General features: G+C 34.9%; 2 long non-coding RNA genes across 2 annotated transcripts; both read left to right on the plus strand.

Moving 5' to 3' along the window:
* Positions 1–2,619: 2,619 nt before the first annotated feature.
* Positions 2,620–3,509, plus strand: LOC140147636 (uncharacterized). The gene is made up of 3 exons (XR_011858368.1): positions 2,620–2,769; positions 3,098–3,164; positions 3,443–3,509. It is a non-coding gene; the product is annotated as an uncharacterized lncRNA (long non-coding RNA).
* Positions 3,510–5,995: 2,486 nt separating this feature from the next.
* LOC140147637 (uncharacterized) lies at positions 5,996–7,241 on the plus strand. The gene is made up of 3 exons (XR_011858369.1): positions 5,996–6,119; positions 6,422–6,463; positions 7,141–7,241. It is a non-coding gene; the product is annotated as an uncharacterized lncRNA (long non-coding RNA).
* Positions 7,242–10,784: the final 3,543 nt, after the last annotated feature.

Below are 10,784 nucleotides of genomic sequence, written 5' to 3' on the forward strand. Positions count from 1 at the left end.
TTTGTCGGTAGATTTCGTCTGAGAGAAAGAGAGAGAACTTTTTGAAAGGTCCCGTTCCTGTTCCTTCGTGTCATCACTAGAGGGAATTTCATTTGCTCTGTTAAGTGCGTAGCCTATTGCACCCAGTTTATGGTTCATTGGGTGGTGCGAGTCAAACAACAGATACTGATCTGTGTAAGTGTCTTTACGGTATACTGACGTTTCCAGGCTGCCGTCGCTTTTACAGAAACAAAGCAGTCTATGAAAGCAAGCTGGGTGAACTTGATATGTTCGTTGACATCGTTATCACAGATCAATGAAATTTTACCGCCAGAAGATCAGGAGGGCTGATGATGCGTTTAGGATTGGACGTGAAAATTTCCCACTCAAATATAGTAAATCCAGTTGACTAGATTATAGTTCAAATATTATTATTGTTTACTACCTGGATGAATGATAATCTGCACAAAATAATTCAAAAGTTATTCAACCAGAATTCTCGCATTGTTAATATTGCATTTCATTTCATTTCATTTCATTTCATTTCATTTCATTTCATTTCATTTCATTTCATAGATCCCGTTGGTATACCATTATACTTTAGATAGTCTGACCGTCCTTGGTATTGCCATATCTTGCGTGTGCCTCATTATTACTTTGGCGATCTACGGATTCTTGAGGTTTGTTTGTAATGATCTATTACATGTAATTTAAAGTTAATCCAGGGAAAAAAACCTCAAAATATTAATGCCATCATTACGTTCTAGAAAAGTGGCTATTTGATAGTCAATATTATAAATCGAGGGCTTATAGCCAGAAGCAGCTATGTCCATTTGTTTTCTCAATTACATGTTACTCATTTCGGTAACAAATGGACGGTTAATTCTGTCCTCCATAAGAAAATGTAAGTGACTTTGGGGTATATGCATAGTCACTTTCGTCTAACTAACTGTTCAAGTGACCATGCATATACCCCAAAGTCACTTGCATTTATTATGGATGTCATAATTAACCGTACATTTGTTGCCGAAATTAGTAACATGTAATTGAGAAAACAAATGGACATAGCTGCTTCTGGCTCTAAGCCCTCGAAATATTTGATAGCTCATTGGATGATTACTATTCAATTTTTTTACTATCAATTACGTTAATACCCTTCCCCCCTTTAGCCATTATGTAATATGCGTGCCGTGCATGTGCAAGGACTGCTTTCAGTCGACAAGTGGTTTCGAGTTTATTGGTTAAGGTATGTGCCCTGTTCCCAGGTTGAAGTCACGGCATGATGTTTTTCAGGTGCTATTCATATTTGCATGTTTTATGACGCTGCAATTCACTGTTTGATATGTTCTATACGCGATGCGTGTTTCTTTCTCCTCTTACATTCAATTACCTTTGAAATTATGCCTATACGGTCCGTGTATATGACCGGCCAATCGTTTTTCGTATTTCATTTTAGTATGATCGTAAACATATGAATAAGAGAAATTGTGTTACCTAGAACGGAAAACGATAATAGTGATTTGTTTTTCTTGGTTGAAATGAAAACGATAAACGATTAGTTGAAAATGAAAAACGAAAAACGATTGGCAGGTCATATGCACGGATCCCACATGTTATATTTTCATCTCTTACCATTTTGGTCATATTCCACAGAATGTACAGGAAAGCTCACGTGATTGTTCACGCCAATTTAGCATTCAGTGTCCTCATTGGTCAATTGACGTTCGTGTTTGGTATTAACGCAACTCCAAAGGTGAGAAGGATGTGAGAGTCTATTGTAAAAGAATATTGTCTGTTTTCATTATTTGAAAATAAATAAATAAATAAATAAATAAATTGACGCAACTCCAAAGGTGAGAAGGATGTGAGAGTCTATTGTAAAAGAATATTGTCTATTTTCATTATTTGAAAATTTAACAAAGAGAAACATGTATCAATGAAGACCAGCTCCAGCTTGTCCATGCTTTGCCATGCTCTCAGAGTACCAGTATCTAGAATCATATCTACTGGTAGGACCATCATCCACACTGCAGATCACGTTTGGAATAGCCTACCAGATGGAGTAGTCGGAGACATATTTGCCCGTGGAAGCATTTTTAGCATCGCTGCCACCCAAAGACCCCATTTTGTTCGAGCACATGCTCTGTCACCCAAAGTCCCCTTACTGTTCCATTCTATCTGTCACCCGAAGACCTTTATTTATTAAATGACCCCATATTTTGTACATTTTGCTCTCCCCAAATGCCAAAAATGCTTTCACCCAATGACCCCATATTTTTGGTATATTTTGCTCTCACCGAGTGACCCTTACTGTCAAAGCGTTAGCCCTACACCTATATCCATTTTAAATTGAAGTGCGCCCACGGGCATATCTGACAACGGCGCACCCTCCTTCAAGAGCAGAGTACATAAGTATCTTATTTCACGTGTCTGATGCTTTCCTGTACCCCTTCACTAAGCTACTGTGAACCACTGATTGGCCCATGTGGTTGTCTTTAAATTTATATAAATGCCTATGCCTATATTAGTTCTTGACCTGTGTCACTCCTCCGGGCTATTGCTCACTCTAGCATTTTATAAAAATCATTGTTTCATTTAAGCCTTTGTTTTTACTCTGGTTTGTTATACAGACAAACTGCATAGCCGTTACAACACTACTTCACTACGTCTACACTGCTGTGTTTATGTGGATGTTGATGGAGGGTTTGTTTCTATACATCAGAATGAAGCCGACAATACAATGGTCGATGCAACCTGTTGTCTGTCATGTCTGTATGCCTATTGCATGGGGTAAAGACAACTTCATTAATGGATTTAAATTTTAAGTTATTCTTCAATTCAAACCTTGAAAATTGAGGTGCCTGAACTGTCAACATCGCATTTTTTTAAGCGAACTTGTTATTAAACACCTTTTTTTTTATTCATGCACCTTTATTTCAATAATCAAACAACAGATAAAATACATATCTAATACATTTACCACAAAGAAATTTTAAACGGTTATGGAGGCACAGGAAACCCATTACTAAGGTTCATGTATTTCAGCCACATGACGAATAGAAAATAACAATACTCTAATTGGTCATTACTAATTTTGATTTTCTTCATATTTTTACAGGAATTCCAATGATAATCACACTGACTACCTTTGGCTTTAGGTATCGTATGTATGGATCAAATGATGTGTAAGCCAAAACTTTTATTTTTTTCTAGCTTGTTTTTCTGTTGCTAATTTGATATTGAAATATGAAGGTCTATATTTTATATATGCTCTGCCATCTTGAAACGATATCACATGATTATCATATTGATACACAACATTTTACAGAAGAGTAACATTTGACATTTACGATATGCTTTGTGTAATATAACAGTGTATTGTTTTTAATTCTTCATACATTAATTTCATTTAACGAACACGAAAATCACAGCATACTTCTTTTGTACATGTTAATTGTTATAGATGTTGGCTACCAATCAATCGCGGTGTCATATATGCCTTTGTTGGACCAGCTCTTCTTATTGTCGTGGTAAGAAATTAAATGTGTCCCCTGTTATATCATCCCTGTATTCATTCTTCGTCCTACATTCTTTCTTTGAACCGGTGAAATACACCATATCCTGCTAAGACATAATCATCGACCCCTCTGGGTTGAAGTAGGCTACTTTCACTTCGGTCAATCTGGGATAGACGGGCTATGATGGACTTCCGGGAGCTAACGGATGCTTTGACATGATTGAGAATAGCTCATATATAGTGCCCAGCAAACACAAAGCGTTTTCGACATCATTCGCAAAAGGTTATAAAAGGTTATCAGAAAACGTTTAAATGTCGGGTTATATAAAGGGTATATTAAGAGTATAAAACGGTTTCATAAGCTTAAAAAACATTTTTTGATAATCTACTGCTCAGCAAACAAAAATGTTTTACAGAAAACGTTTAAATGTCGGGTTATAATAAAGGGTATAAAACCGTTTTAATAACATTCCAAAAACATTCTTGAAAACTTGATAAAAACATTCTAAACGAAATGGGGTTGAAAATATATTTTGCGAAAAATATTTGCCCAAAATATTTGCAATAACGTTTGAAAAATGTTTTCATGACCTTTGTACAACCCGACATTTAAATGTTATTAAAATGTATTGAAAAAAACATTTTAAGAACATTTTTGTGTTTGCTGTGTTCAAATATTTTAACATAATGTTATTTGAGTATTGACAAAATATTTGGCAAAAAACGTTTACAACAACATTTTTTGAAAACATTTAAAAATATTGTTGTAGTTTGTTTTCATACAAAACGTTTTAAAACGTTATCATGACCTTTATATAACCCGACATTTTAATGTTATTAAAACGTTTTTACCTAAACCAAAAGCCAAAATATAACTTATTTAAAACGTTTTTAAAACGTTTTTGTGTTTGCTGGGTGCTTACATGTACCTCTGCCGCACTACTCAGGTGTGTTCTGGGAGTAGGGGATATCTACCCTTGCACCCGACTCTCATATTGCTATGAAGAAGAACGTCAAAACCTGAAAGGACGGATTAAAAATCGGCAAACACTGTGCAGCAAGAAAAAAAGACCTAATTATACGATAGCAATACAGGTTGCAAAATCTACTTGATGTTTTGTTTTGTTTTGTTTTTGCAGATGAATACAGTCATTATTTTTCTAGCATTGGAAACGTTCAAAACACTTAAAACGATTGAAGACAAGAAAGAAATAGAGCTTTTCAAGTAAGGATCGACATCAATACAACTCATTAGCTACTTTAGAACAAGAGGATGATGCAATTGTATTGTATATAATTATAATAGTTGGAATTTAGTTGAAATAGATAGCTCAAAATGATAGGTAGATCAACACATGATCATGTAGTCGAAATTGCTAGGCATAGACAAACTCGCTTGCCCGCGATGAGCCTCTGTCTACTATAATCCCAAGTGTCCTTTAAGCGCGGATTATTCAATTGTTTGAATCGCATGGGTTGTTACAATGCTTTACTGCTGTACATGCGGGCATGGTGCGATCGTTATTACCTAGCGGTCGTTTTGGGCCATGTCATGGTAACGCTCTGCAATTTACCCTTGCAAGTCTGCATGCTCCACGTAATTAAAAATGCACCAAATATCATAATACCATGAATACTGGTATCAATCTTTGTCCATTTAAAGCTTTTGGTAGCAAATGTGGTAGCAAATTTGAGCTAACAAGATTCTGCACACGACCGCGTCAATCAAATTGTCAAAACATAAGCAGCAGATTTAGATTTATGACGGGTTAAATAAGTGAAAACTTTATTTTTGTGTTTAATATGCAATTGAATACATGAATACAAAACCCACCCAAGTCCATGGGAAGTGATTTTGAGAGAAAAACACGTGTATCATTTTAATTCCTTCAAGTTATATTTACCTGGTCAATATGGTAAGTTTTACGTGCAAATGAGTGGGTTAAACTGTATGACGATTAGCATTTCAGGGATTTCGTGGGGTTCATTTTAAATTTTGGACTTGGGTGGTTTTTTGAATCATATACAATGACAACAATGTTTGAATTAGATTACCACTAGTAAGATAATACAAAATAAAGCACACAGGTATGTATAAATTGATAAGCATTCTGCCATGTAATATAAACCACACACTTTCCTTTATTAAACCCAATTTTTTCAAAAGTCACTCTGAAGCAATGAAATGTGTTACAAGTGGACTTTTATACATACTGGATTTCAATCAATGTGTTACAAGACTCAAATCATGGACTTGGGTGGTTCTTTCATACATGCTATTTTTCATATGCTCAATAGACACAGTGGATGAATTTGAGTTGTTTTTTCATACATATGCCAGGCCTATGCATAGCAACAAATTCCCATGCTTAAATCAATTTGGCCACAGTATGGACTTGGGTGGCTTTTGTATTCATATATTCAATTGTACTATTTCAAACATCCGGTAGACAAGAAAACTGTTATTTGAAACATTTCTTTTGAACTTCATAGGACCGGTGCGCCTGCTCTTGTCATTCTTCAACCGTTGCTTGGTTTGACCTGGGTGTTTGGTGTTCTGCAATTTGATAAAACATCGGCCGCTATTTTCTCCTACTTATTCGCTATCTTTAACACAAGTCAGGTAAGTGTTAACTAATAAAAATCGTCTTCAAATATCGTCGTTTTCATCATCATCTTCGTCAGCAACAGCATCAACAACAACAGTAGTTTTACCTATCGTGTTGGTAACAGCAGTTATAATAGCATTGGCACAATCGACCTATTACGGCGTTCATTTTAAAAACTATACAAGCAAAGTTATTACTATTGTTGCTGTAATTTCCGAAATACCAATAATTAGCATGACATTTTTTCACCCAGCCAAGCTAATATATATCAAACGAGTGCCATAGATTCCATTAAAATTATTTGTGTTCTTTTCAGGGTGTCTTTATTTTATTCTGGCAATGCCTTATGGATAAATACGTAAGTATAAATTAAACCGTAAGGTTGGTCACTGTCCAGCAACTTCCAGATGGATTTATTTCTTTGATAATAATCGTCAATCCATTTTCAGTGTCCGGTTTGGGGCGCTGCTTCAATTGCAGAATTCAAAACTAGACTCAAGACTTTTCTTTTCAACGATTATTTTAACTAAAATATTATTATTCTCTGTTTTATTTAATATGCCATATTTTGTAGTTTTAAGGTTTAATATAAGTATTCACTGTAGATCCAACAAACATGTTTTACAGCACACTGTGGAATTGTTTGTGGACATTTTGGGTACTATTTGTATTTGTAAGGTTATATGATATGAACTGCACATCCTTGGAATAGTTTTATGGAATAATTTAGGCTATTGTGATCAACAACCCTCTGTAAAATATGCGGACTTGTTGGTCTGGCAGCGCTCTATAATGGTAATCGATGGGGTAGGGTTGCAACGTGTGGTAATCAATAATTCAAATGATTTATTCGATTCCAGTGATTTACACTGCGATTCTAAACTGCGATCATATGCGTTTGACTTTACATAGTCATGTGCCGGTGCGTGTTTCTGTAATTGTCCAAGAATTTGAACAAGTATCATCGTTTTTAAAGATAATTCCAATTATGTAATCTACATAAAATGGTTTTATTGTTATTATATTTGGTTACAGATAGCAAAGGTTTTGCAACGCAGGTTTGGAAGGAGAGTTGCAGATCAGAATGATTCGCCTGCAAGTAGCAACGCGCCAGTGATGCCATAAGTTCTAAGTTAATTGGTGCTGTGTGGGTTAAGTAATGGAGCTAAACAGTTACAAATGGCTTAAAGTGTTAAGTGAAACGTACAGAAATGCACTTAATTTCAGAGTAAAATAATTGCATGTATATCAACTTACTACCGTATTAACGATGCGTCATTGAAACGCGAAAAAACGCACTGTAAAAATAACATGAAAATATAAAAATGGTTACTAGAGTTATCACAAATATATACATAACATAATTGTAATGGTTATCCAAATTATGTATGTAATAAGCAGCAGCACCGGTAGTATCGGAGATATTCGTAAAATTTATAGCAATACTTGCTAGTAGTGATTCTAATAGGGACAGTCATTGTTGTGAGAAGTACAGAGTATTCCAAAAAGGTAACATGTAGAAAATGAAACGCATTTTACGATGATGATACGACAAAACGATGTCATATTTTAGAGTCTGCTAACTAAGTTTCAACTCCACATCTTGAAAATGTGAAAAGAAAACTTGTGAGCGCCAAACGACAGAGGTGAATGTCACAGGTGACTAACCATCGAAATACTGCACAACGAACATGATGCACGGTCGTTTGATAGCATGTAAATATAACGCCATTTTGAAAAAATGGTGAATGATGTTTTTATCATTACAAGGTTTAGTGGCATTAAAACATCAGAAAAGGAGCAACAAATAGCAACGAAATTTTCAAAAAGCTTTTTATCATAAAATGTTAGGAATAACGTACATATTATTTGGCTAAATTTAATTTAAAATATATGTTAATAGCGCCCTCAATTTGCACACAAATATACAGTTTATAGAATAAAAAATACCACGAAAAAGATTAATAAGTTGGAAGAGAAACGGAAATCTATGTTAGAAAGAGCTAGCTGGAAATATATTTATGTACATTTGTCATGAAGAGCCGCGTATGCGTATATCCTTATTAACATGATACGGCGCGTCGATACCCATGTGATACGTTCACCAGGTATGATAAGAGATATATCATGTGAGTAAATTAGGGCGCTTATCCAATGAAAACACGGGAAACTACTTAATAGTATTATACATGTAGGAATGATAATATCAGGTGTATTAAAGCCATATTTAAAATGTTTGCTGACGAGGACACCCTCAATGTTTTCCAAGATCCTTTTGTAATGTAATTTGGTAAACAAACATACTCTGAAAAAATCAAGGCTTTAGGTGCTGTATTATTCAAAATTTGAGATTTTGAATAAAACGTCGAGTACGTCGTAGAAATTTTGCGATCGAAATAATCGAGCGAGTGCGCGATGCATATAACACTGTACCTATCACGGCGTGTGGGACGGTCATAATTAACATACCATTGGTGACACATGTGCTGGTATTAAATGAAGATTTCTTTGTTTTGCCCTAATCTGTTTGAGCCAAAATTAAATGACAATGAAAACTGACATTTTGTGGAAATGTTACAACATAGCTTTAAATGTAGCAATAGCAGTAACAACAACGACCACAAACATTAAATTCTTTCAAATTGGACTTTATTTTGTCCACTATATATTTCAAACTTCAAATAATTTTACTTTGTGTAGCAAATATGATTTTGAATTTCCAATTCATTATCCAAATAAATACAATGTTTTAGGACAGACTTGTTGCAGTCTAAAAAGGTTTTTTTATTGAATTATCAACAAATTGGAACAAATCTTAATTTATTTTTATTCTAAGAAAAAAACATATATTCTAAAAGTAAGCATTAAAATTTGCATAATTTTGGCTAAATTTGGATTGGTAATGATTAGTAATATTAAATCCTACAAGTGTATCACAGATGGCAGATATCAAAAATTGTTTAAATGATTTTAATTAGCATTTTTATAGAGAAAAACTGGCATCATTTTCAGTGATGTGCGCCCTTATGTTAATTTCCTCATATGATATCTGGCGATTTGCACGATGGTCGAATTCAGCACCTTTGAAGAGCTAGCGTTTGAACTTGAAAATCAGTGTACTGTGAAAGCCGAATAGATTTCATGATGGAATTTGAATGTCTGTGATACTAGTGATGTGAGTAATTATGATTGTGTGTTTGTGGGGGGTATAGACCTGTATGTTAAGCTTATAGATTTCATGCACGTGAAAATGCAATGCTGTTGATAATGCACTTGTCAATAGAAACCCTGACCCTGTGATACTAGTGATGTGAGTAATTATGATTGTGTGTGTGTGCTGAGGGGGGGGTACATAGGCCTGTATAATTATTCAGTATTTAAGGTTAGCCGAGAGTTTTTCATGCGCTTGATTTCAGAGGGGCGTAAGTTCATAACAGAAACAGCCATGCAGAAAATGAACAAGCGTACCGGGACGTAAGCCTACTTACAATAGAATATTGATCCACGGTCGACGGTCAAGACATGAAAAGGCTAAGAAACTTGGCTTAGCTCGTGCCCGGAGCTCGGATGCCGGTGGGGGAGTGGCACAAGCCGTTTTAAAATTAAAAAATAAATTTTAAAATTGATTGGGGGCACTTCGTCAAGCTACGCCCTGGAAAATGTGTTGATTTGGAATTTATAGCCCATTTCTTTGATGAAATCAATGCTGCTATTCCCCTGATTTATACAATGTAAGGGTAGGCAACAACAACAATATCAAAAAGCAATTAGGCCTATTTGTAAATCGAATTTGGGATGAAAATCAACAAGACTTAGCAGGCCTACAAATTTCTGAATTTATATAAAGTGAAAAACAATCAATCACGATTCACTGCACTCAGCGAATCAATCAGATAAAACTAAAAAGAAAGGAGCAAGAAAGAATAAAGAAATAGAGAAAAAGAGAAAGAAAGAGAGAGAAAGAAAATGAACGAAAAAGAAAGAAAGAAAGAAAGAAATGAAAAAAAAAAAGAAATGAAAAAAAAAAGGAGAAAGAAAAGAGGAAAGAAAGGAAGTAAAAATGAGAAAAGAGAAAAAAATAAAAGAAAATTCAGCCACGGAGACTCGAACCCACAAAAATAGTTCATATTAGATTCCCAGTCCAACGCTCTATCCACGCGGCCATAGAGCAGCTTACGCAATTGACTGTTCTCAAAGCGGATGATATAACTATAATTGGATGCAATTATAATGATTACAATCGCGTCCGCATTATGGCTCTTAGAATAAACACGCATGTCGGCGCTGAAATTTTGAACGAACTGATGAGGAAAACCTCGTTTTTTGCTAAACTAGCTTCAATTTGGAGTGAAAATCAAATTGAATAGCAATTGGCAGAATGTTGAGAAATAATGTAGGTATTCAGATGTCTAAATTAACGTCTCGTAATCAAGATATCGATAATTTCACAAACCAGCTTTTTCTCAAGCAAATTCTCCAAAATTTTCCCCCAACGGGCTTTTAAAATTTAATCGGTACTGTATTTGGTTCTTCCCCATGGCAACATTATTTCTTTGATCGATTTGTAATACAATACGAAAAAGAAGAAAACAATCGCTCGGTGTGGATTTATACGGAGCGCACATTTGAAAAAAACCTCATGGAACGTGTTTTTGATCTTGTGAACATGGTGGGTAAAA

Source organism: Amphiura filiformis, chromosome 3, assembly GCF_039555335.1.
Source record: "Amphiura filiformis chromosome 3, Afil_fr2py, whole genome shotgun sequence".
NCBI lineage: Eukaryota > Metazoa > Echinodermata > Ophiuroidea > Amphilepidida > Amphiuridae > Amphiura > Amphiura filiformis.